The sequence below is a fragment of the Oryctolagus cuniculus genome, chromosome 6, assembly GCF_964237555.1.
Source record: "Oryctolagus cuniculus chromosome 6, mOryCun1.1, whole genome shotgun sequence".
In the NCBI taxonomy this organism is placed as follows: Eukaryota; Metazoa; Chordata; class Mammalia; order Lagomorpha; family Leporidae; genus Oryctolagus; species Oryctolagus cuniculus.
The window spans coordinates 165713718-165737563 of NC_091437.1; the positions used below are offsets into that span (position 1 = coordinate 165713718).

The 23846-nt window shown below is 56.6% G+C and overlaps 1 non-coding gene across 1 annotated transcript; it reads left to right on the forward strand.

The window, feature by feature from the left end:
- The first annotated feature begins 7156 nt into the window (after window positions 1–7156).
- Window positions 7157–11502, forward strand: LOC127486623 (uncharacterized). Its single transcript, XR_011389349.1, has 2 exons — window positions 7157–7578; window positions 11145–11502. It is a non-coding gene; the product is annotated as an uncharacterized protein (transcript).
- The last annotated feature ends 12344 nt before the right edge of the window (window positions 11503–23846 follow it).

The following is a 23846-nucleotide window of genomic DNA, read 5'->3' on the forward strand; positions in this document are numbered from 1 at the left end:
GCAGCACCAGCGGCTGCAGGCTCCCGCCAGGCCGGGTGCTCAGAGGGCTTCCCGGGGACGCCAGGTTGTGGCCGGGAGCCGCCTCACAGCGACAGCCTCCGATCCATCTCGAGTGCGGCGATCCCTTCAGCACCTCAGCCCGAGTGCCCTGCTATCCCGCGTACACCCCGGCCAGCGTCCTGCGGAGTCAGCAGGCCATGGTGCTACCCTTCCCCAAGAGCTCTGGCCAGCTCGCTCCCCGTGCAGACTGCGGCCGCCCTGCTGCGGCAGCGTGGGGGCGGGCCAGGGGAATGGCCCCTGATGCTCCACACACCGCCAGTGGCGGCTGCACCCTGCCCACAGCACCACACGGCCTCGGGCTGGCCACCGCCTGCGCCAACCCAGAGTTAAGCGGTGCACCAGGTCTCGGAGGGGGACCAAGCTGCCCTAGCGGGCCAGCCCGCGACCAGGACACCCTCCACCTCGGAGCAGCGCCGTGGGGGCGGGGCAGCGACAAGGACAGGGAGACTCACCAGCACCGGCGTCCTGCTTTGTGTTCCAACAACCTTTCCTGGACGCAGGGAGATGGCCTCGCTTCCGGAAACAGGCAGTGGGTGGGGCTGCGCAGCTCTGAGACCTGCCCGGATCTTCCAGGCGCGGACGGGCCACGGGCTTGGCCGTCAACATCCAGGGTGCACGTGTCCCGAGGGTGCACGTGTCCCGCTCCTGCCCGCCGAGGGCTGGAGCATCAGTGGGCGACGCTGGCTGTGACTGCTTGAGACCCTGCACTTCCCCAGCACCCGCACGTGCAAGAGAGCACAGGGCTGGGCAGCGTCCGGACGCCGTGGTCACGCCACAAGGCAACCGCATCAGGCGTCCACCGTGCGTGTCTCCAGGATGGCGCACACACACTTCCCTTTCTGAAAGCCACCGGGGAGGTGGCACTGTGCTGCCGCAGCCTGTCGGGCTCGTCCCAAGCAGGGCAGAGTCTTGTTGGGGTTCCTGAGGGCGTGGGCTTGAGGGGTTCCCCGAGAGGAACAGTCCCACAGCCCGCGGGGGCCTCCCCTCCCTCACGCTAACGGCCCGAGGACCTGTTCCAGACACCGCGTGGAGTTTACGCCACCTTCAAGGCACTGCCCTCCTCCAGGGAAACAGGCAGAGGGCTCACAGCAGGTGGCCTGCAGTGGGACCCCAGCCAGCTCCCAGGAGGCACCGCGGGGCCCTGTGGTCAGCGTGGGTTTCCTCTCAGCATTGGCATCCTTAGAAATTATGTTCATACGGCCCTGAAAATTTGAAGTATCTTAACGCCCCTCACACAGGAAGCTGACACCTAAACTACAAGTTTCAACAGTTACAAAGAATACAACTTCTGGCACGTTGTAAATATTGACACTTAGAAATAAAACTGTCATATCGCTCTGCTAAATGTAACCAGATGGGGTATGAACACACATCCACGCAATGGCCAGCCTACGCCTTTGAAAACAGCGCAGCAGCCACCTCTTCTTCGACATTTAGCTCCGTGACGTCTCGCCTGCACTTGAGAGATTTGAGTTCGCACCGCCATTTAAAGTCCTGCCCAGACATTTGTCCTCAGGTAACATTTTTAGGTTTCAAAGTTTTATTGATCACACGACATAGTTTTCTACAGTGAAAACGTTTGGAAAGATAGATTTTCCGCAAGGATCCATCAGTAAACATTGCAGGTTTATCCGCCATCGCGGCCATGGGCGCACGGCGGATCAGAACACATCGCGCACATTTTGGATAATAATGGTGGAAGTCCAGTCCTGTTAGCAACACATCTCCCGAAGCAAAGCGAGGCCTTTCTTCTCCCCTTGGTTTCCAGACCCAGCGACACCGGGATGCCTCCCTGCTGGACTGGTAGGCTCTGCATCAATTCTATCTCCATCTCCCTTTTAAAAAAAAAAGTTATTTTTATTTGGAAGGCAGAGAGACAGGGACAGAGGGACGGAAATCTTGCTGAGTCATCCCAAAGTGTCCATGTCAAAGCCAGGGCTGGGACCGCAATCCCTCAATCCAGGCCCCCTGGGTGGTGGGGCACCCTGCTACTGGAGCTGCCACCTGCTGTCTTCCGAGGAAGCTGCCCTGGGGCAACCAGGACTCACCCGCAGGCACTCAGATCTGGGACGTGGGCGGTCTAACGGCTGCACTGAGCCCCTGCCCCCATTGCCACGTTTGTTGATGCCGCTGCCTGTGGAGGGATCACCTATGGACAACAGTGGGTCACAGCCCATGGCCGGCTGGTCGACACGTCTGCCTTCAGGGCGAGCAAAGCCAAGAACCGGAAGTCAGCTGACTTCCGGCAAGGCCTCTGTGCCCTACTGGCATCTGTGTGCCTACAAGAAGGTGTGGGAGGCTGGATTCCTGGCCAGAAGCCTGCGCTGCCTTGCCCTGTCCCACAGGGACAGCTTCCCTCTCAGCCCACTGACACTGGGCTTGGTGGGGTCACGGGCGCCGGGAGTGGCTTCCCTCCCTGCGTGGCGGTCTCCGCCCGGCCCCGGTGTGAACACTGGAGCACAGTGCAGTCTGGAATGCGGCATTAGAAGGTGCGGTGCCGCAGAGCTGGGACACACAGGCGGTCTCTTCCTGACACACGCTTCCCACGGCGCTTGCACGCGCTCACCGATTTCTAACTGAGCTACCCGGGCGATGCGGTGGAAAAGGAGAGATCTTGAATGACCAGTGCTGGAAAAACTGGGTGCCCACTGGGGGAGAAGTGAACCCCACCATCCACCTCTCAGCCCTCCCAACAACTCATTCAAGGCAAGCCGCAGACCCAGGGGTGCGCCTTCGGCACGCTGGCACGCTCTCGGGACGCCCCCGCTCCCTCTCAGGCTGTCTGGGTCTGCGTCCCAGCTCTGCTTCCAATTCCCGCGTCCTCCCCGGAGGCACCGGGGACGGCTCGCGTGGCGGGTCCCTGCCCTCCCGTGGCAGACCGGGTTCCCCGGCCCTGTCCGGGCTGCTGCCGGCAGCGTGTGAGCGCTTGAGTGGAGGAGACACTGGCCTGTCTAGCTCTCCGTGTTTCTGCCTCTGCCTCTGCCTCTCCGCCTTTCGAATAAATCTTTCAAGAATGGCAAAAACACTATATGGAAACCAGAGCCCGAACAGAAAAGGTATACAGTAAAGCTTTCAGAGGAAACTGTGGGGAACGCCTTTCAAGCGTGGGGCAGGCAAGGGCAGAGAGCGGGCACCCCACCCCGTAGCGGAGACGCCAGGCAGCAGCCCCCCCCCCCCGGGGCGGGGCGGGGCGGGGCGCCCGTGTTACTCCCCCCCTGCCTGCTGGTTCCAGCTTCTGCTAATCACGCTGGGAGGCAGTGCTGATGTTGGAATAGCTGGGCGCCTGCTGGAACCCTCGTGGGAGACCTGGATGGAGCTCCTGGCTCCTGGCGGTGACCGGGCCCAGCTCTGGTTGTTGTGGGTGTTTGAGGAGAGAACCGCTAGATGGGAGTGCCCTCTCTCTGCCTCTCAAATAAATAAGTTGTTTTTTTTTTTTTTTTTTTTTTTTGACAGGCAGAGTGGACAGTGAGAGAGAGAGACAGAGAGAAAGGTCTTCCTTTGCCGTTGGTTCACCCTCCAATGGCCACTGCAGCCGGCGCACCGCGCTGATCCGATGGCAGGAGCCAGGTACTTCTCCTGGTCTCCCATGGGGTGCAGGGCCCAAGGACTTGGGCCATCCTCCACTGCACTCCCTGGCCACAGCAGAGAGCTGGCCTGGAAGAGGGGCAACCGGGACAGAATCCGGCGCCCTGATCGGGACTAGAACCCAGTGTGCTGGCGCCGCAAGGCGGAGGATCTGCCTAGTGAGCCGCGGTGCCAGCCTTTTTTTTTTTTTTTTAAAGATGTAATAAGAATTATGAGACAGTATCAACAGGACTTCATCAAAAGATACCATTAAGAAAATCAGAAGGCAAGCCACAGACTGAGAGCATTTGTAACACATATAACTGGTGAAGGACTTGTATGCAGGACACATAAAGCATTACTACAGATCAATAGTAAAAATCAACTCAATTTTAAAAAACAAGCAAAGGGAACTGGCGCTGCGCTGTAGCAGGTTAAGCTTCTGCCTGTGGTGCTGGCATCCCATATGGGTGCCGGTTCGAGTCCCGGCTGCTCCACTTCCGACCCAGCTCTCTGCTGTGGCCTGGGAAAGCAGTGGAGGATGGCCCATGTGCTTGGGTCCCTGCACCCATATGGGAGATCCAGAAGGAGCTCCTGGCTCCTGGCTTCAGATCAGCACAGCTCCGGCCGTTGTGGCCATCTGGGGAGTGACCCAGAGGATGGAAGACCTCTCTCTTCTCTCTCTCTGCCTCTGCCTCTCTGTAACTCTTTCAAATAAATAAATCTTTAAAAAGAAAAAAAAAAAGCAAGCAAAAGACTTGAATGGTCATTCACTAGAGAAGATATCTAATCGACAAGTATTATGGGGTTACCAGGGAGATGCAAATTAAAATGGTGGTGAAACTCCACTTCACGACCACCAGGATGAACCACAGGAAAACTGACGCACTCCAGGGAGAATTCACACACGCCGGCACTGGGCAGGTGACACGAAGGTTACCCTCTGGGAAGCTGTCACTTCCTAACACGATGAAACACACAGGTACCCACGACCCACACTTCCTCTCCCGGGATCCACCCAGCGGAGGTGAAACCACCCACACACAGCCTCGAGGACCTGCACACACGGTCACGCTCTGCTCACCCAGCACCAAACCGCAAACAGTGCCGACCGACGTGAGCAGGAGAGATGTGCACGCGGGACAGTGTTCAGTGGCTTACATAAAATACAGCACGAATGCATTTAAAAACATTAAGTGGGAAGAGGCTACTGCAACCAAGCAGGCCGTGTGCCTGAACCGGTACAAACGCCAAGGCCAGGCGAGAGCTCACCACAGAGATGAGAGCAGTCTCTCCCCTGTGGGTGGCGCCCTCTGGGTTGGCGGGCATGGCGGGAAGGCTGCACAGGGTATGCCTTTGTTAAAATCCGCTGCATGGTACATTTCACTGACGTAGGCTCACTGCAGGCTTTAAAAGGCTTTTCTGAGCACAAGTGTTGGGTGCAGCGGCTGAAACGCTGCCTGGGTTTCTGGGTTCTAGTGCTGGGTGTCTGCAGCGTCAGCTTCACTTGAGTGTGCACCCGGGAGGCAGCGGGGGGGGCCAAGTACCTGGGTCGGTGCCACCCCCCAGGGAGACCTGGATTGAGTTCCCGGCTCCTGGCTTCGGCCTGGCCTGCCCTTGGCGGCCGTGGGCATTTCAGGGAGCAAACCAGCAAATGAGAGATCTCTGTTTCCCAAAGAAAAATAAAATAGAAACACAATTTCCAAATACATACATTTAAATATACTTGACATTAAATTTAAAAAATCATTATGTTCAGACTTTTCTGAGGCTGGTAATAGCTCATATTCATTTTATTTATTTATTTGAAAGACAGAATGATGTGGTGGGTTGGGTGTGAGGAGAGATCTTCCATCTGCTGGTTCACTCCCTAAATGCCCGCAACAGCCAGGGCTGGGCCAGGCTGAGGCCAAGAGCTAGGAGCTCCACTCAGGTTCCCACGTGGACGACAGGGACCCAAGTCCTTGGGGCCCATCCGCCAGCTGCCGGTGCACCAGCGGGCAGCTGATGTGATGTGGTCTGGCACTTTGAAAAGGGTGTGGGTGTCCCAAACGGCGCTTTCACCCTTTGTGCCACAGTTCGTCCTAGAGGCCTGGAGTTAAACTCAGTACCTAAAGGCTCAGGGACGTAAGGTATTATTCATTTGCATTTCTGCCACGAAAAGGAGTAATAAAATACATCTATTACTTCTTTTTATACATTTTCGTTCATCTCTGGGAGCCACGGTTGACCTTGGTGGGGAAACGGGGCCTGGGATGTAACTTGCAGCCCCTCCTACGGGGAGACCAGGCCCTCAGGGAGGCTTGCTGCCTGCAGAACGTGGCCGCCTTCTCCAGCTCACATAAATGCGCTGGGGCACAGCTCCAGGCACCCCCGAGAAGCGAGCTAGGACCGTGTTTCGGAAGACAGACTACCCCGGGGCTGTGTCGCCGCTCGGCGGGGGAGCTGCTTGCAGTGCTGGCATCCTGGCCGCGCCACTTTTTTTAAGATTATATCTATTTATTTGAGAGGGAGAGTTACAGAGAGAGAGGGCCTCCATCTGCTGCTTCACTCCCCAAATGGCCACAATAGCCGGAGCTGGGCCGATCCGAAGCCAGGAGCTAGGAGCTTCTCCTGGTCTCCCACGCGGGTGCAGGGGCCCAAGCACTCGGGCATCTTCCACTGCCTTCCCAGGCCGCAGCAGGGAGCTGGATCGGAAGAGGGGCAGCCGGGACTCATAGCAGTGCCCATACAGGACGCCGGTGCCACAGGCCAGCCCCGTGCTCCACTCCTGATCCAGCTCTCTGTTGATGGCCTGGGAAAGCAGAACAAGGCTCAAGTACTGGGAGCCATGTCACCCATGTGGGGGACCCGGATGGAGTTTCAGGTTCCTGGCTTCAATCTGGTCCAACCCTGGCTGTGGCAGCCATTTGGAGAGAGAATTAGCAAACAGGTGATCTCTGTCTCTCGCTCTCTCTGGAACTTTGCCTTTCAAATAAATAAATATTAGAAGATAGATTACTGGGCTGGTGCTGTGGGGTAGACGGTTAGCCACCACCTGCGGTGCCAGCATCCCATGTGGGTACCGGTTTGAGTCCCGGCTGCTCCACTTCCGATCCAGCTCTCTGCTGTGGCCTGGGAAAGCAGCAGAAGACGGCTCAAGTGCTTGGGCCCTGCACCCACGTGGGAGACTTAGAAGAAGCTCCTGGCTCCTGGCTTCGGATCAGCGCAGCTCCACCATTGTGGCCATTTGGGGAACGAACCAATGAATGACAGACTCTCTCTCTCTCTCTCTCTCTCTCTGTGCCTCTACCTCTCTGAAACTCTGCCTTTCAAATAAACAATCTTAAAAAAAATACGTCATCTATTTTATGCCCTGCAGGAACAAGACAACAAATGAATGTGCTCTTTAAGGTACTTTGAGGGTAACTGCCCACCACAGCCAGGCTGGGCCAAGGTGAAGTCAGGAGAGCAGAACCGCACCCGGGAGGCCCGTGAACGGCCGAGACTCGAGTTCCCGAGCCAGCAAGTGTGCGGCAGCGGAAGTGGAGCTGGGACTTCAGCCCAGGCCCTCAGCGCGGGCCGCGGGGGCCCTCCCAGCCCCTCGGCCTTCCCGCAAGTCACCCTACAACATCCGCCCCTTCTGACGGTGACTACGTGGTCACACGGGGACCACGCTTCCGGAACATGGGCTCTGAGGGGCCACGCCACGCGCAAACCACAGCAACGGCTCCGCCTTCGCATCGGGGCTTTCTCAGACGAAGGACAAGAAGAGCAGAGGTCGCGCCCGTCTCCGCGGGGCTGCGGCGCTGCGGACCCCACTTCGGGAGGCCCACGCTGCAGGCGTGGGGCCAGCTCCAGGGGCCGGTTTGAGGCACGCATTCCAGCGTTCCCCTCGGCACCCTGTCGTGGGGACGGAAACCTAACGAACAGCGATTCCGAGGCCGGCGGCTGCAAGAGGACTTCAGGTCTGAGGTCAGTGTCCTGGGGGAGGCGCTTGCTCGTGGTTAAGGCACGACAGTGAGGCAGCCCACTGCCAGCCCACTGCCAGCCCAGCCCTGCCACTTCCTCCCCAGCTGCGGGCAGGGGCTTTGTGACCCTGTCCTTCCCCGCGGCTGAGCGCCCAGCGGGGGCTGTCCCTGGCCGTGCTCGCCGCGGTCAGCCCTGTTCCCACCGCCCGCCGGCTCCCTCTCACCTCACCCTCCAGCTCTGGGCACGGCCAGGGCCCGCGTCAGCTTCTGCAGCTTTGACCTCTGACTCCCCACCCTCTCTCCGCAGCCACGATGTGGGCACCCTCGGGTTTCTGTTTCCCTTCTTTCCCCAGACTCACCTAGCGTCCCCTCCCACGTTAACTAACGGCAATCACACTTAGCGGGAGTGTGTCACCCGTGGTCGTGGGGACCGCATCGCCCCAGAATGTAATACAGAGCGCATGTCCCCGGTGCCATCAGCGGCACTACACACTTCAGCATCCCCGGAGGTCGGTTCCAGGACCCCGATACCAACACCCACGGATGCTCAGGCCTCGCCTGCAGGATGGGACCCTACTGCACGTAACCTACATGCGTGCCCCCGTGCACACTACATGGGCTGCAGGCCACCTGTGACGGCTAACACACGTAAACTACGTAAAGGGTCGTGACACTCATCGCTTAGGGAAGTGGGACAAAGACAAAGCCCGCCCGTAATCTGTAGGGACACAGTTTTTTCCGAATGTTTCCCATCTGTGGCTGGTTGAATGGGGAGGTGGTGCAGAGCCCCTGGATCCTGGTGGCAGCTGAGTGTCCCATGTGCCAGCACCGGAGGAAGCTCCGCTTGGCTGTGCCCTGACCTGAGGGAGCCTCCTGAGAACTGCGGGCAGCATTTGCGCAGGTGCTGTCACCTGGACCCGCAGACCCGCCGCTGTGCCCCCGGCAGGCTGACTCAGGACACACACACATACGGCAGAGAGAGCCGAACCCACCGAGTTTCACTGTAGATTGGTTTCTGTGGACAGCTAAGAGCTTACACACAGTGAAGGTGTCAGAAGACTTCCAGGGGCCGGAGCCGCGGCTCACCAGGCTAATCCTCCGCCTGCAGTGCCGGCACCCCGGGTTCTAGTCCCAGTCGGGGCGCCGGTTCTGTCCCGGTTGCTCCTCTTCCAGGCCAGCTCTCTGCTGTGGCCCGGGAGTGCAGTGGAGGATGGCCCAAGTGCTTGGGCCCTGCACCCCATGGGAGACCAGGAAGAAGCACTGTAATGGCCATTTGGGGGGTGAACCAACGGAAAGAAGACCTTTGTCTCTCTCTCTCACTGTCTAACTCTGTCTGTCATAAAAAAATATTTACTTGAAAATATTGAAAAATATTTACTTGAAAGTCAGAGTTACAGAGAGAGAGAAGGAGGCAGAGAAAAAGAGAAAGAAAGAGAAGGGGGGTGGTTTCCATACATTGGTTCACTCCCTAAATGGTCACAACGGCCGGTGTGCTGCGCTGATCTGAAGCCACGAGCCAGGAGCTTCCTCTGGGTCTCCCAGGTGGGTGCAGGGGCCCAAGCACTTGGGGCATCTTCCACTGCTTTCCCAGGCCACAGCAGAGCTGGATCGGAAGTGGAGCAGCCGGGACTCGAACCGGCACCCATACGGGATGCGGCTCCGCAGGCGGCAGCCTCCCTGCCGTGCCACAGCGCCGGCCCCAAGTGCTGGCTTCTGAGAACACGAGGCTGGGGGAGACAGCTTCCAGTCCCCTGACAGCCAGGCTGTGAGTTGTTCCCCGCGACTAAGGGCTCACGACAATCCTCCGCTGAGCAATCATTCTTTCAGTGAGTTCCTCTTAGAAAAAGGTGATTTCCTGTGACCAGCGCTGTGGCGTAGTGGGTAAAGCCGCCGCCTGCAGTGCCGGCATCCCACATGGGCGTCAGTTCGAGTCCCGGCTGCTCCACTTCCGATTCGGCTCTCTGCTGTGGTCTTGGCAAGCAGTGGAAGATGCCTCAAGTCCTTGGGCCCCTGCACCCGTGAGAGAGACCCGGAAGAAGCTCCTGGCTCCTGGCTTTGGATCAGCGCAGCTCTGGCCAGTGCGGCCAATTGGGGAGTGAGCCAGAGGATGGAAGACCTCTCCCCCTCTCTCCCCCTCTCCCTCTCCCGCTCTCTCCCCCTCTCCCCTCCTCCCTCTGTCCCCCTCTCCCTCTCCCTCTCTCCCCCTCTCCTCCTCTCACCCTCCCTCCTCCCCCTCTCCCTCTCTCCCCTTCTCCCCCTCCCTCTCTCCCCCCTCCTTCTCCCCCTCTCCCCCTCCCTCTCCCTCTCTTCCCCCTCTCCCTCTCCCCCCTCCCTCTCTCCCCCCTCCTTCTCCCCCTCTCCCCCTCCCTCTCCCCCTCCCTCTCTTCCCCCTCTCCCTCTCCCTCTCCCCCCTCCCTCTCCCCCTCCCTCTCTTCCCCCTCTCCCTCTCCCCCCTCCCTCTCTTCCCCTCCCTCTCTCCCCCTCCCCCTCTCCCCCTCTTCCCCCCTCCCTCTCTGTGTACCTCTTTCAAATAAATAAGTGCATCTTACAGCAAAGGCCATTTCCAGTGGCTTGCACAAAAGGCGGGGGCCCGGGGGGGCCCAGGGGTCAGGCACGGCCTGCACTGCCAGCACCCAGTCCCGGCTGCTCCATTTCCAGCGGAACTTCCTGCTGTGCTGCGCACCCCGGAGGCAGCAGGTGACGCCCGCCACCTGCGTGGGAGACCTTTCGCCTGGCCCAGCCCTGGCCATTGCAGCCACCGGGAGAGTGACCAGCAGATGGAAGATCTCTCTCTCCAATTCTTTCAAATAAATCTTAAAAAGAGAGAAAGTATTCGGGTTTTCAAACCCTTTGGTCTAAAGGTGCACAATATATTCTAAGTACTGACACCGAGGGTTACAATGCCCCGACGTCAGGCCACGCTCTAACCCCTCAGCTCTCTGTGTCAGAGGAAGAACCAGGGGGATGCTGTAGCCTTACTTTACAGGCTGTGACGCTCCTGCCACGGGGCTGCGCGCACTCTAACCAGCAGCCAGACGTGTGGGGGACACTCTCTGTGCTGTGGCACTGGCCAAGACGTAACTTTTTTTTTAAGATTTTGGGACCACTGTGTGTGTGTGTGTGTGTGTGTGTAAGATTTTATTTATTTATATGAGAGGCAGAGTTACAGAGAGAGGGGGAGGGAGAGACAGAGACAGAGGTCTCCGAGCCACGGCTGCACTCCCTAAAAGGCCACAAGAGCCAGAGCTGGGCCCACGCAAATCCAGGAGCTCCTTCCAGGTCTCCCACGCAGGTGCAGGGGCCCAAGCACTCGGGCCGTCTCCCACTGCTTTCCCAGGCCACAGCAGAGAGCTGGATGGGAAGTGGAGCAGCCGGGACTCGAACGGGTGCCCACATGGGATGCCGGCACCACAGGTGGAAGCTTAGCTGACTAAGCCACGGTGCCCGCACAGTAACAAATCCTAACGAGGCAAACGGACATCCCAAACCCCAAGTGCACTTGATCTCTTGATCACAAATTTGTTTCGTGAATTCTTGTTTATAAGTAACCGTTTCTTCTCTTCTTATCAGAGTGTCAGCCTGTGCTGCAGCTCCAGGCTGTCACAGTCGTTTCCTGTACAAATACAAGCGGAGGGCGGCGTTTGAGGGAGCAGCTAAGAGCCGGCCGGAAGGCCCACGTCCCATACTGCATGTCTGAACCCCACCCCCACTCTCAGTGCCAGCTTCCCGGAGGCCACGGCAAAGGGTCAAGGGCTTGGATCTCTGCTACCCACGTGGGAGACCTGCACTGAGTTCCTGGCTCCTGGATCTGCCTGGCCTCGGCCCGGCCGTTGTAGGCATTTGGGGGAGTGAACCAGCAGATGGGCACTCTGTCTTTCAAATAAACAAATCAGTATTAAAAAAAAAAAAAAAAACTAAAAAGAACAAAGTTCATAAAACTTACCTGTATCCTTATTTTTAACATAGGTGGATTCTGACTAGCTACACTAAATAGTTAAGATGGCGTATGTAAACCCCACGCAAAGCTGATCTGGCTCACAGCGACTAGTGTGTTGGCACAGGAGGGTCGTGCACACCAGCACAACCGATTAGACAACGTACAGAGTTCCTCCCTTCCTCACTTTAAAATGCCCCACATGCGTGAATAATCTGTAATACCAACAGTGACTGCATCAATCTCTTTTTTAAAAGATTTATTTATCTGAAAGTCAGAGTTATACGAGAGAGAAGGAGAAGCAGAGAGAAAGAGAGGGAGGTCTTTCATCCATTGGTTCATTCTTCAGTTGGCTGCAATGGCCGGAGCTGCGCTGATCTGAAGCCAGGAGCCAGGAGCTTCTTCTGGGTCTCCCATGCGGGTGCAGGGGCCCAAGGACTTGGGCCATCTTCCACTGCTTTTCCAGGCTATAGCAGAGAGCTGGATCAGAAGTGGAGCAGCCGGGACTAGAACCAGCGCCCATTTGTATGCCGGCACTTCAGGCCAGGGTGTTAACCCGCTGCGCCACGCGCCGGCCCTCACAGAAGTCCTGCTGTGTCTGCCTGTTTCCATGACGGCCCACGCCAGCCTGCCAACACGATGTTGCGGAGCAGAGCTGGAGGGGACGGCGGCACTGGCGTTCCTCAGCCCAGTCAGCGCGGCCTCCAGGTCACAGCCACGAGTGTGGCCCGAGGAAGGGTGAGCGCGCTGCCTGTGTCTCCCAAGCCTCCGGCAAAATCCCTAAAGCAAGGCGGTGACTCCGCGCAGTGCCCGGTGCTGGGTCAGCTTCAGCCCGGGAGAAGATGCCCTTCTGAGTTCAGCCCCCCGAGCCGAGAACCCAGGACTCCCACGCACGGGACGCACAGCAGTGTGCGGGAGTGGCCGTCTCCCCGGGACGGTGTCCTGGGGCAGCTGTGGAGTGGCCGTCTCCCCGGGACGGTGTCCTGGGCAGCTGTGGAGTGGCCGTCTCCCCGGGACGGTGTCCTGGGGCAGCTGTGGAGTGGCCGTCTCCCCGGGACGGTGTCCTGGGGCAGCTGTGGCACCGGGTGCCTTAGACAGAGCCTAGGTTCTTCGGCAGCTCCGGAGGCCTGGGTCCGAGACTGCTGGCCAGGTGCCGGGAGACGCCTCTCTCTGGGACAGCGGTGGCGGTTGGTCACCCTGTGTTCCCTGGTTTGTAGACACAGCACCCCGACCTCTGCCTGTCACGTGGTGGTCTCCTGTGTCAGAAGTCAGGTGTTTCCAGGGACACCAATCACTGGCTTACAGCCCACCCTAACCCAGCGCTGACCTCATCTTAATGAGGTGACAACTGCAAAGACTATTTTAAATGAGGTCACACAGACAGGTTCTAGGTGGACATGACGGTGGGGGAGACCCCGTGCGGCTCACATGGGCGAAGGACCATGTTGTCAGCAGTGGTCTTGGTAAGTCAGCAATATGTCTTCTGCCACCACACTGAAATCCAGCTTGAAACAGGAACAGAAGACAGCGGGAAAGACTCCGAGCACCTGCCAGCCAAACGATGGCCTTCTAAGTCCTCTGTGGTCAAAAGAGGCGATCTCAAGGGAAATAAAAGAAATCAAGTGGGGGAACTGAGTGAAGAAACAAACGTCCAAGTGAAATTAGGAAGGCGGCTAGCGCAGTGCTGGGGGCACGCGTAGACTCAGCGTGTGCCTGCGGCTCTAGCATCCGGCTCAGGCTCCCGGCTGCTCAACCCGGGGGGGGGGGGGGGTTTGCCTGGGCGGAGTTCCTAGCTCTTGGCTCCCGTCTGGCTCAGCCCTGGCTATTGTGGCCATTTGGGGAGTGCACTTGCTCTCGCGCGCTCCCTCTCTCTCTCTCTCTCTTCTCCTTTCTATAGTTCTGCCTTTCAAAGAAATACATTTTTTAAAGAATTGACTTTAATTTATCTGAAAGGCAGAGTTACAGAAAGAGGGAGAGACAGAGATTCTCCACCTACTGGCTCACTCCCCCAGGGACTGTGATGGCTGGGGCTGGGCTGGGCCAGGCCGAAGCCAGGAGGCAGGAGGCAGGAGCCAGGAGCTTCTTCCGGGTCTCCCACACGGGTGCAGGGGCCCAAGCTCTTGGGCCGTCCTCTGCTGCTTTCCCAGGCACCTTCGCAGGGAGCTGGATTGGAAGAGGAGCAGCTGGGACTCAAACCGGCACCCATGTGGGATGCTAGCACCACAGGCAGTAGCTTAACCGGCTTTATCACCACGCTGGCCCCAAAGAAATAAATCAGAGAGAGAGAGAGAGAGAGAGAGAGAGAGGGGAAGCCTTAAATTAATACTTAAGCTTTCATCTCAAGAATCCAGACAAAGACTAACCCTAGAGTGGGTGCTTGGCACCGTGGTCCAGACCCTACTTGGGATGCCCGCATCCCTCACTGGAGTGCCTGGGCTCAAATCCCGGTTCTGCTTCGGATGGAGCGTCCTGCTAATTCGCACCCTGCCACTCACGTGGGAAGCTGGGCCGATTTCCGGGCTCTCGGCTGCGGCCTGACCCAGCCCTGACTGCTGCAGACATCTGGGGAGTGAACAGAGGGTGGAGGACCTCTGTCTCTCTTGTTCTTTCTGCCTTTCAACTGAAATAATGAAAACAAATAGAAATTTTAAAAAATAAATGCCCCCAAAAAGCAGAAAGGGAAACAAAAGAGAGAAAAGCAGAAATTAATGAAGTTGAACACAAAAAGTATTAAGAGAAAAATTAATGAAACAGAGAAGCAGCTTTGAAAAGATTTTTAAACATGACGACCACGCAGTAAGACTAACACAGCAAAGGGTAAGACACAGTTAAGAGGAACGAAAGACACAAACCGGGAATGAAACGGGGAACGTGGCAACAGACCCCGGAGGCCTCACGAGGGAGAACACGAGGAACAGACATGACAGCTGGGTCAGCTCCGAGACGCGGGCACGCACTCAGCGTGAGACGACTTGAACAGCCCTGGAGCTGAGAAAATTCCGAGGTCATAACTGCTGCCCCCTCCCGGCTCTCAGGCCCGGCTGACGTCACTAAGAGCTCCGCCAAACGTTTAGTACAAGTTACTGCTAGTTTTACACGTTCTCATCCTGGAGACAGAACACATCCCAGTTCATCTTACCAAGCCCCCAGTGCCGCCACAGCAGACGTGGTGAGCCCAGGGCAGTGCTGCCCACAGAGGTGGGTGCCAGACTCCCACACAAACAAGAACAGAGTTCACGGAGATGCCTGTTTGCGGGGACTTCAGCAGCTCTCTGGGGGGCCGGTGTCGTGGTACAGTAGGTGGAGCTGCTGCCTGAGATGCCGGCACCCCATACAGGAGCTGGTTCGAGTCTCGGCTGCTCCACTTCTGACCCAGCTCCCTGCTGATGGCCTGGAAAAGCAGCAGATGGCCCAAGTGTTGGGTTCCCGGCTACCCACAAGGAGACCCAGATGAAGCTCCTGGCTCCTGGTTTTGGTCAGGCCCAGCTCTGTCCGTTGCGGCCATTAGGGGTGTGAACCAGTGGCTTGAAAACCTCTCTCTCTCCCTCTCTGTAACTGTGACTTCCCCAAAAAAGAGTAAATATTTTTAAAAAAGTTACCACCGAAACAATCTTTTAATTTCATTTTTCATGAACTTTTAACCAGATCATCTACAAAGAGTTCCGAACTATCAATAAACTGGGCTTATTCCAGGGATACAAAGTGTTTTTTTTTCTTTTAGATTTATTTATTTTATTTTAATTATTTGAAAGACAGAGAGACAGAGAGAGAGAGGTTTTTCTGCCAGATGAGGTTCACTCCCCAGATGGCTGCAAGGGCTGGAGCTGCGCTGATCCAAAGCCAGGAGCCAGGAGCTTCTTCCAGGTCTCCCATGCGGGTACAGGGGCCCAAGCACTTGGGCCATCTTCTACTGCTTTCCCAGTCCACAGCAGAGAGCTGGATCGGAAGTGGAGCACAGTGCTGGTCCCACAAAGTAGTTTTAATGTTTAATTATGGGGGGGGGGGACTGCAGCATAGCGGGTAAAGCCGCCGCCTGCAGTGCCGGCATCCCATAGGGGCGCTGGTTCGAGTCCTGGCTTCTCCTCTTCCAATCCAGCTCTCTGCTATGGCCTGGGAAAGCAGAAGAAGATGGCCCAAGTCCTTTGGCCCCTGTGCCCACGTGGGAGACCCAGAAGAAGCTCCTGGCTCCTGGCTTCGGATCAGCACAGCTCCAGTTGTTGTGGACAACTGGGGAGTGAACCAGCGGATGGAAAACCTCTCTCTCTCTGCCTCTCCTTCTCTCTGCGTAACTCTGAGTTTCAAGTAAATAAACAGATCTTAAAAAAAATTTATACTGGGGCTGGTGCTGTGGCATAGTGGGTAAAGCCACCTCCTGCAGTGCTGGCATCCCACATGGGTGCTGGTTCGAGACCCGGCTGCTCCACTTCTGATCCAGCTCTCTGCTGTGGCCTGGGAAAGCAGTGGAAGATGGCGCAAGTCCTTGGGCCCCTGCACTCACGTGGGAGACCGGGAAGAAGCTCCTGGCTCCTGATGGGCACAGCTCTGGCCGTTGCGGCCAAATGGGGAGTGAGCCAGTGGATGGAAGACCTATCTCTCTCTCTCTCTCTCTCTCTCTCTCTCTCTCTCTGCCTCTCCTCTGTGTAACTCTGACTTTTAAATAAGTGAATAAGTCTTTAAAGCGTCTTTAATCACCGATCCCTAGCGAAGGTGTTTTAGTGCAGTGGGCTAAGCCACCACTGGGACGCCCACACCCCACGCTGAGCGCGCTGAGACCAAATCCCTTGTTCACCGTCCACGCAGCTTCCTGCCAGTGTGCATCTGGGGGCAACACCTGCCGGCTCACGTGCCTGAGTCCTGCCACCCACAGGGACCCCGAGACGCAGTTCCTGGTTCCTGGTGCTGACCCGGCTCAGCCCTGGCTGCTGTGGACATCTGGGCAGTGAATCAGTGGGTGGAAGTGTGGGCGCGCGCTCTCCTGCTCGCTGCCTTTGAAATAAATAGAAACGAGCAAGTATACAAAATAAAAAAGGGAAACCAATGTGATCTACCATACTGACGATCGAAAGACAAACATCAAGCACTTGACACAATCCTCCATCAGTTCACAGTAACAGCTCCGGAAAGCCGCAATCCCGCTGAGGTGGGGAAGCCACGGCGAGGCGCTCTCTGGAGAGTCTCCTATTATTTCCTACAGCTGCATGTGAACCCGCAGCTGTCTCAGGCTAAAAGTGCTGAATAAACCCGAACGATGCTCTAAGTCCCATTTTAAGAAGTCAGAAAAAGCGCAAATTAAACTCAGAGTAACTTAAAAAATAACTAAAAATTAGTAGAAATGGATGGCGTAGAAAACAACGGAGCAGTCGACAAAGACAGCCGTTGTTCTAGGAGAAGATGAATGGGGAAGCCCGGAGAAACCCAATTCTGTATCAGGAGAGAAAAAGACAAGCAGCGCAGGCACTGCAGGTGGTAAATGCCTAAGAGGACGCGTCGTGAGACCTTGATGTCAAGTGAATGTGACAAGCTGGAAGACACAGAACCTCGAACACACAACGTAGCACGACCTACTCAAGAATCGAAACGTGAACTCTGCAGCTGACAAGACAGCAAATCTTAACAAAGCGCACTCCTCCCACAACGACAGCTCCGTCTCACTAGCGAATCCTAACATCCAAGCCAGAAGTAACATTCATTATACAAACGCTGAGAAAATAAAGACACCACTTTAAGAGATTGACAAAAATTGATACCAAAACTTAATGACAATGCTTTATGAAAAATTATGGACTACAGGCTCTCAATGAAATATTTTTATCAGATTAAATTCAGTGACATACAAAAGGCTAACACATGCTACCCAAGTAGGATCGCCCACAAAGGAAGGGAGCAGTATTTCAACCTATGAAAATGACTGTCGTTTGCCGCATTAGTAAAGGAAGAATTTCTATGCTTATCTCAGTAGAGACAATAAAAAATCCCTGGGTACCATTTAGTAGAACTGATGACAAACCTGTCGGCTAGCTAAGAACAGGCGTCTTCCTTGACAGCACCCGCACAAGGCCCGGAGCTGCACTGAGCAGGTGCAAGATGACACTGCCTCACAGATCAGAATCCAGGCACAGCCGCGCCTTCACTGCCTCGGGGCAGAATTCCAGAGCGCACCACCGTGGCCAGAAAAGGGAGTGCAAGGCCTGAAGCCTGGTGAGAGAGAGTTAAAGTCATCCCCACGTGCAGTGGCGTGACTGCAGCTCCAGGAAGCAATAGAAAAGCTACAGGAGGAGGAAGGAGTGTAACAAGGTCGCAAGACACATGATAAACACAAACAGTTACATTTCTACATTCCAGCCGTGAACAATTAAAAACTGAATTTAAAACACAGTACCAGCCAGCGCTGCGGCTCACTAGGCTAATCCTCCGCCTGCGGCGCCGGCACCCGGGATTCTAGTCCCGGTCGGGGCGCCGGTTCTGTCCCGGTTGCCCCTCTTCCAGGCCAGCTCTCTGCTGTGGCCTGGGAAGGCAGTGGAGGATGGCCCAAGTGCTTGGGCCCTGCACCCCATGGGAGACCAGGAAAAGCACCTGGCTCCTGCCTTCGGATCGGCACAACGCACCAGCCATAGCGGCCATTTGGGGGATGAACCAACAGAAGGAAGACCCTTCTCTCTGTCTGTCTCTCTCTCACTGTCTAACTCTGCCTGTCAAAAACAAAACAAAACAAAAACCCAAACAATAACAACAAGCAAACAAACCCCCGCAGTACCTACTGGCGTCCGACCTTCAGGAACCGGCACACAGGGCAGGCTTTTTGAGCCGTGCTTCCTGAGAAACATCCGTGGCCAGCAAGGATGGACGAGATGCTCACCATCACCGGATGCAGAGGGAACATCCGTTACAACGAGCAGACTGCATGACGGGCCAACAGCAATGCTGCCGAGGAAGTGGCAAGTGGGCTGGTACAGCCACACTGTGGCCTGGCAGTTTTGAGCAAACACACATTTACTGTATGTTCCAGAAACCTCAAAGTCTGCCCCTGAGAACTGGAAACACATGTATTTCCACGTACGTGTGCACAGCAGCCTTAGTCGTAATAGCCAGAAACCGAAAACCACCGCATGTCGCATTCAGCAGCAGGCCAACAGTGCTGTATTCACACCGTGGGGTATCATCCGACTTAACTGACAGTGAACTTTAAACATGTTTACTTATTTGGAAGGCAGACAGACACAGGCTATTCCCCAAATATCTGCAACATCCAGGCCAGGGCCCGGCCACTCAGGGACCAGAACTCACCCAGTGTGCACTGCTACCTGCAGAGTACAAACCACGGCATAGCGGTGAAGCCCTGCCTGCCGCGCCATCATCCCATATGGCGCCAGTTCAAGTCCCAGTCGCTCCTCTTCCAGGCCAGCTCTCTGCCGTGGCCCGGGAGGGCAGTGGAGGATGGCCCAGGTGCTTGGGCCCTGCACCCCATGGGAGACCAGGAGAAGCTCCTGGCTCCCGGCTCCGGATCAGTGCAGCTCCAGCGCCTGTGGTCATCTGGGGAGTGAACCAGCAGATGGAAGACCTTTCTTGCTCTCTCTGCCTCTCTGTAGCTCTGCCTTTCAAATAAATAAATACATATTTTTTATTTATTATTTGACAGACAGTGAGAGAGACAGAAAGGTCTTCCTTCTGTTGGTTCACCTCCCAAATGGCCACCACGGCCAGAGCTACACCAATCTGAAGCCAGGAGCCAGGTGCTTCTCCTGGTCTCCCATGGGGTGCAGGGCCCAAGCACTTGGGCCATCCTCCACTGCCCTCCCGGGCCACAGCAGAGAGCTGGACTGGAAGGGGAGCAGCCAGGACTTGAACTGGCGCCATATGGGATGCCGGTGCAGCAGGCAGAGGATTAACCAAGTGAGCCATGGCGCCAGCCCCTATATATGTTTTTAAAAAGAGTACATATGGGTAAGAAGCTGTAATCTGAGGTGCAGTGAGGACACGAAGCCGGTATTCAGTATGGGATGTGAGCATTTCAAGTGGTGTGTCGGCCACTGTGTACAAGGCCAGCCCCTAGAATACCCTGCCACAGGCAGCCACGTCGGAGTGACGGCAGGCTTCCAGAAACACCCCGAACTCTGGGGACAAAGAACGAGGCTGCCTCGGCGGGCTGGGAGTTCCTGTGTGATGACAATGTTCTTTGTCTCAGTCACTGCTAACCGCACAGATACACTTGAAAAAGTTCATCCGCTGTCCCCTCACGGGCCTGCCTGCCTGTAACTGGATCTCGGCGTAGCTGACAGTGACCGCCAGGTGCTGGACGCCCCTGGGGCCCAGAACTGGGAGGGAGTGACGGTCCAGTTTTCTCTTTGAATGGATGGCAGCTACACAGTCTGCCCTTGTGGAAAACTCAGTGAGCCCTCACTCCGTGCGTCCTCTCCTGTTTAAAGTACTTCACAGGGGAGGATAATGTGATGCAGAGGTGGAGCTGCCATTGGGGGCACCAGCGCCCCCACCACAGTGCCTGGACTGAGTCCTGTCTCTGGGCACTGGTGCCCCCATCACAGTGCCTGGACTCAGTCCTGTCTCCGGGCACTGGTGCCCCCATCACAGTGCCTGGACTGAGTCCTGTCTCCTGGGGCACCAGCACCCCCATCACAGTGCCTGGACTCAGTCCTGTCTCCTGGGGCACCAGCGCCCCCATCACAGTGCCTGGACTCAGTCCTGTCTCCTGGGGCACCAGTGTCCCCATCACAGTGCCTGGACTCAAGTCCTGTCTCCAGGCACTGGTGCCCCCATCACAGTGCCTGGACTCAGTCCTGTCTCCTGGGGCACCAGTGCCCCCATCACAGTGCCTGGACTCAGTCCTGTCTCCTGGGGCACCAGCGCCCCCATCACAGTGCCTGGACTGAGTCCTGTCTCCTGGGGCACCAGCACCCCCATCACAGTGCCTGGACTCAGTCCTGTCTCCTGGGGCACCAGCGCCCCCATCACAGTGCCTGGACTGAGTCCTGTCTCCTGGGGCACCAGCGCCCCCATCACAGTGCCTGGACTGAGTCCTGTCTCCTGGGGCACCAGCACCCCCATCACAGTGCCTGGACTCAGTCCTGTCTCCTCAGACACCAGTGCCCCCATCACAGTGCCTGGACTGAGTCCTGTCTCCTCAGACACCAGTGCCCCCATCACAGTGCCTGGACTGAGTCCTGTCTCCTGGGGCACCAGCACCCCCATCACAGTGCCTGGACTCAGTCCTGTCTCCTGGGGCACCAGTGCCCCCATCACAGTGCCTGGACTCAGTCCTGTCTCCTGGGGCACCAGTGTCCCCATCACAGTGCCTAGGTAGGACTGAGTCCTGTCTCCTCAGACACCAGCGCCCCCATCACAGTGCCTGGACTCAGTCCTGTCTCCGGGCACTGGTGTCCCCTATCACAGTGCTTGGACGGGGTCCTCCCTCCGCTCTGATCTAGTTTCCTGCTAGGGCACGTTCTGGGAGGCGGCAGTTGCTGGCGGCACCCTTGGGTGGCTTCTATTCATCTGGGAGACCTACAGAGCTGTTGGCTCCTAGCTGCATTTTCGCCCAGCCCCGGCTGTGGTGAGCCTTCGGTGGAAGCGCTTTCTTCTACCTTTCAAATACATAAACTTGGAACAAAAAATACCCGCTAGCAGGCAGACAGTGTCAGACCATGACTGGGCTCACAGCCACGCGTCACCTCTCCCTCCTGATGTGGACAGGTTGCCAAGGGCTGCACATAAAGCTTGGTATCATTGGGTCACTATTACCCAAGTGATCTAAGAATCAAGGATGGAAAACAGGGAAAAAGAACCGCACGCACACCAAACGTTTAGAGACTTTTTTTTTAAAGGTTTTTTTTATTTTTTATTTTTTTAACTTTTTTTTTTTTTAAGATTTATTTTATTTGAAAGGCAGAGATACAGAAAGGCAGCTGAGCTGATCTGAAGCCAGGAGCCAGGAGCTTCTTCCTGGTCTCCCACATGGGTACAGCAGTCCAAGGACTTGGGCCATCTTCTACTGCTTTCCCAGGCCATAACAGAGAGCTGGATTGGAAGTGGAGCAGCTGGGACACAAACCGGTGCCCATATGGGATGCCGACACTGCAGGCAGTGGCTTTACCTGCTCTGCCACAGCGCCGGCCCCACGTTTAGACTTTTAAAAAAAAGTACTTCCGAAACAATACAGTGTACCAATGATATTTATGCAGTCTTGACTTCGTGTACTAAAAGAACCCTAGTCCGGGTGCTGGCACCGTGGCTCACTTGGTTAATCCTCCGCCTGCAGTGCCAGCATCCCGTATGGGCAGCGTGTTCTAGTCCCAGTTGCTTCTCTTCCAGTCCAGCTCTGCTGTGGCCCGGGGAGGGCAGTGGAGGATGGCCCGAGTGCTTGGGCGCCTGACCCATGTGGGAGACCAGGAGAAGCACCTGGCTCCTGACTCCTGATCAGTGTAGCTCTAGCCATGGCGGCCATTTGGGAAGTGAACCAACGGAAGGAAGACCTTTCTCTCTGTCTAACTCTATCTGTCAAAAAAAAGCAAGGAAGGGAGGGAGGGAGGGAGGGAAAAAAAAAGAAAAGAAACCTAGTCTGGGCTGACTCTGGCCTAATGGGTTAAGCTGCCGCCTGTGAAGCCAGCATCCCACATGGGTTTGAACTCTGCTTCTAATCCAGCTCCCTGCTAAGGTGCCTGGGAAAGCAGTGGAAAACAGCCCGAGTCCTTGGGCCCCTGCACCCACGTGGGAGACCCAGATGAAGCTCCTGGCTTCAGCCTGGCCAGGAGTGACCATTTGGGGAGTCAACCAGCAGACAGAACATTTTTCTCTCTCTTTTAAATAAATAAAATAAATCTTAAAAACAACCCCCAAAAAAAAATCTGGGCACAGTTTAAAGTCCAAGGGAGGGGCTGGTGCGGCATGGCGGGTAGAGCCGCCGCCTGCGGTGCCGGCATCTCACATGGGCGACGGCTTGAGCCCCGGCTGCTCCACTTCCGCTCCAGCTCTCTGCTATGCCTGGGAAGAGGAGAAGATGGCCCAAGTCCAGACCCGGAGAAAGCGCGTGGCTCCTGACCAGTTCAGCTCTGGCCGCTGCGGCTAATCAGGGAGTGAACCAGCAGATGGAAGACCACTCTCTCTGCCTTTCCTTTTCTCTCTGTGTAACTCTTTCAGATAACTAAACACATTTTTTTAAAAAGAAAAAGTCCATGGGAAATGTTTTTTCGCAGGGACCGGGATTCTCCGGGCCTCGGAGCCACCCGCCACCGCTCACTGAGGGAGTCCGTAGAAAGCTTGTTTCAAGCACACTTCTCCCGGGTCTTAACAGACATGAGTTCTGTTCTGCTCCACAAAGTCACCCCAGGGTCCTCCTGACAGGCCTGCGGGCCCTCTGGGCAGAGCTGCCATCCTGGCCACCTGCAGCCGATACGTGGACGCAGCCTCTGCCTTTCCACCCGCTCTCACAACCAAAACACGCACCTTCTTTATCCACACAGCAGCGTGAGGCTCTCCCACAAAGGCTGGCCGTGAGGCATCTTCCCAGGCCCTCCCAGGGACGGCGGGCAGTGCCTGCACAGCTGCAGGCTCACAGGTGGACAGGGGGTGGGCCGGCGTCCAGTGCGCTGAAGCCAGGGATGAACAAGCTACAGTGCACAGGCCGCCCAGACCCCAGCCCCTCACCACAGGTGCACAGGCCGCCCAGACCCCAGCCCCTCACCACGGGTGCACAGGCCGCCCAGACCCCAGCCCCTCACCACGGGTGCACAGGCCGCCCAGACCCCAGCCCCTCACCACGGGTGCACAGGCCGCCCAGACCCCAGCCCCTCACCACGGGTGCACAGGCCGCCCAGACCCCAACCCCTTACCACGGGTGCTGGACTTAATCTTTTTTTTTTTTTTTAAGATTTATTTTATTTATTTGAAAGACAGAGTTACAGAGAGAGGTAGAGACACAGAGAGGTCTTCCATCTGCTGGTTCACTACCCACATGGCCGCAATGGCTGGAGCTGTGCTGACCTGAAGCCAGGAGCCAGGAGCTTCTTCTGGGTCTCCCACGTGGGTGCAGGGGCCCAATGACCTGGGCCATCTTCCACTGCTTTCCCAGGCCACAGCAGAGAGCTGGATCGGGAGAGGAGCAGCCGGGACTAGAACCGGTGCCCATATGGGATGCCGGCGCTTCAGGCCAGGGCACTAACCCGCTGTGCCACAGCGCCGGCCCCTACTTCTTCAATATTCACAATTGCCACTTTAAAGATGAGCAAACAGGCTCAAGTGACCCCAGGGCGCCAGAGAGAACTCAGAAGGTCGACAATGCCGAGGTACCTTCTTTAGATGAGGTCAGGGTCGTCTACCCAGAGATGGCA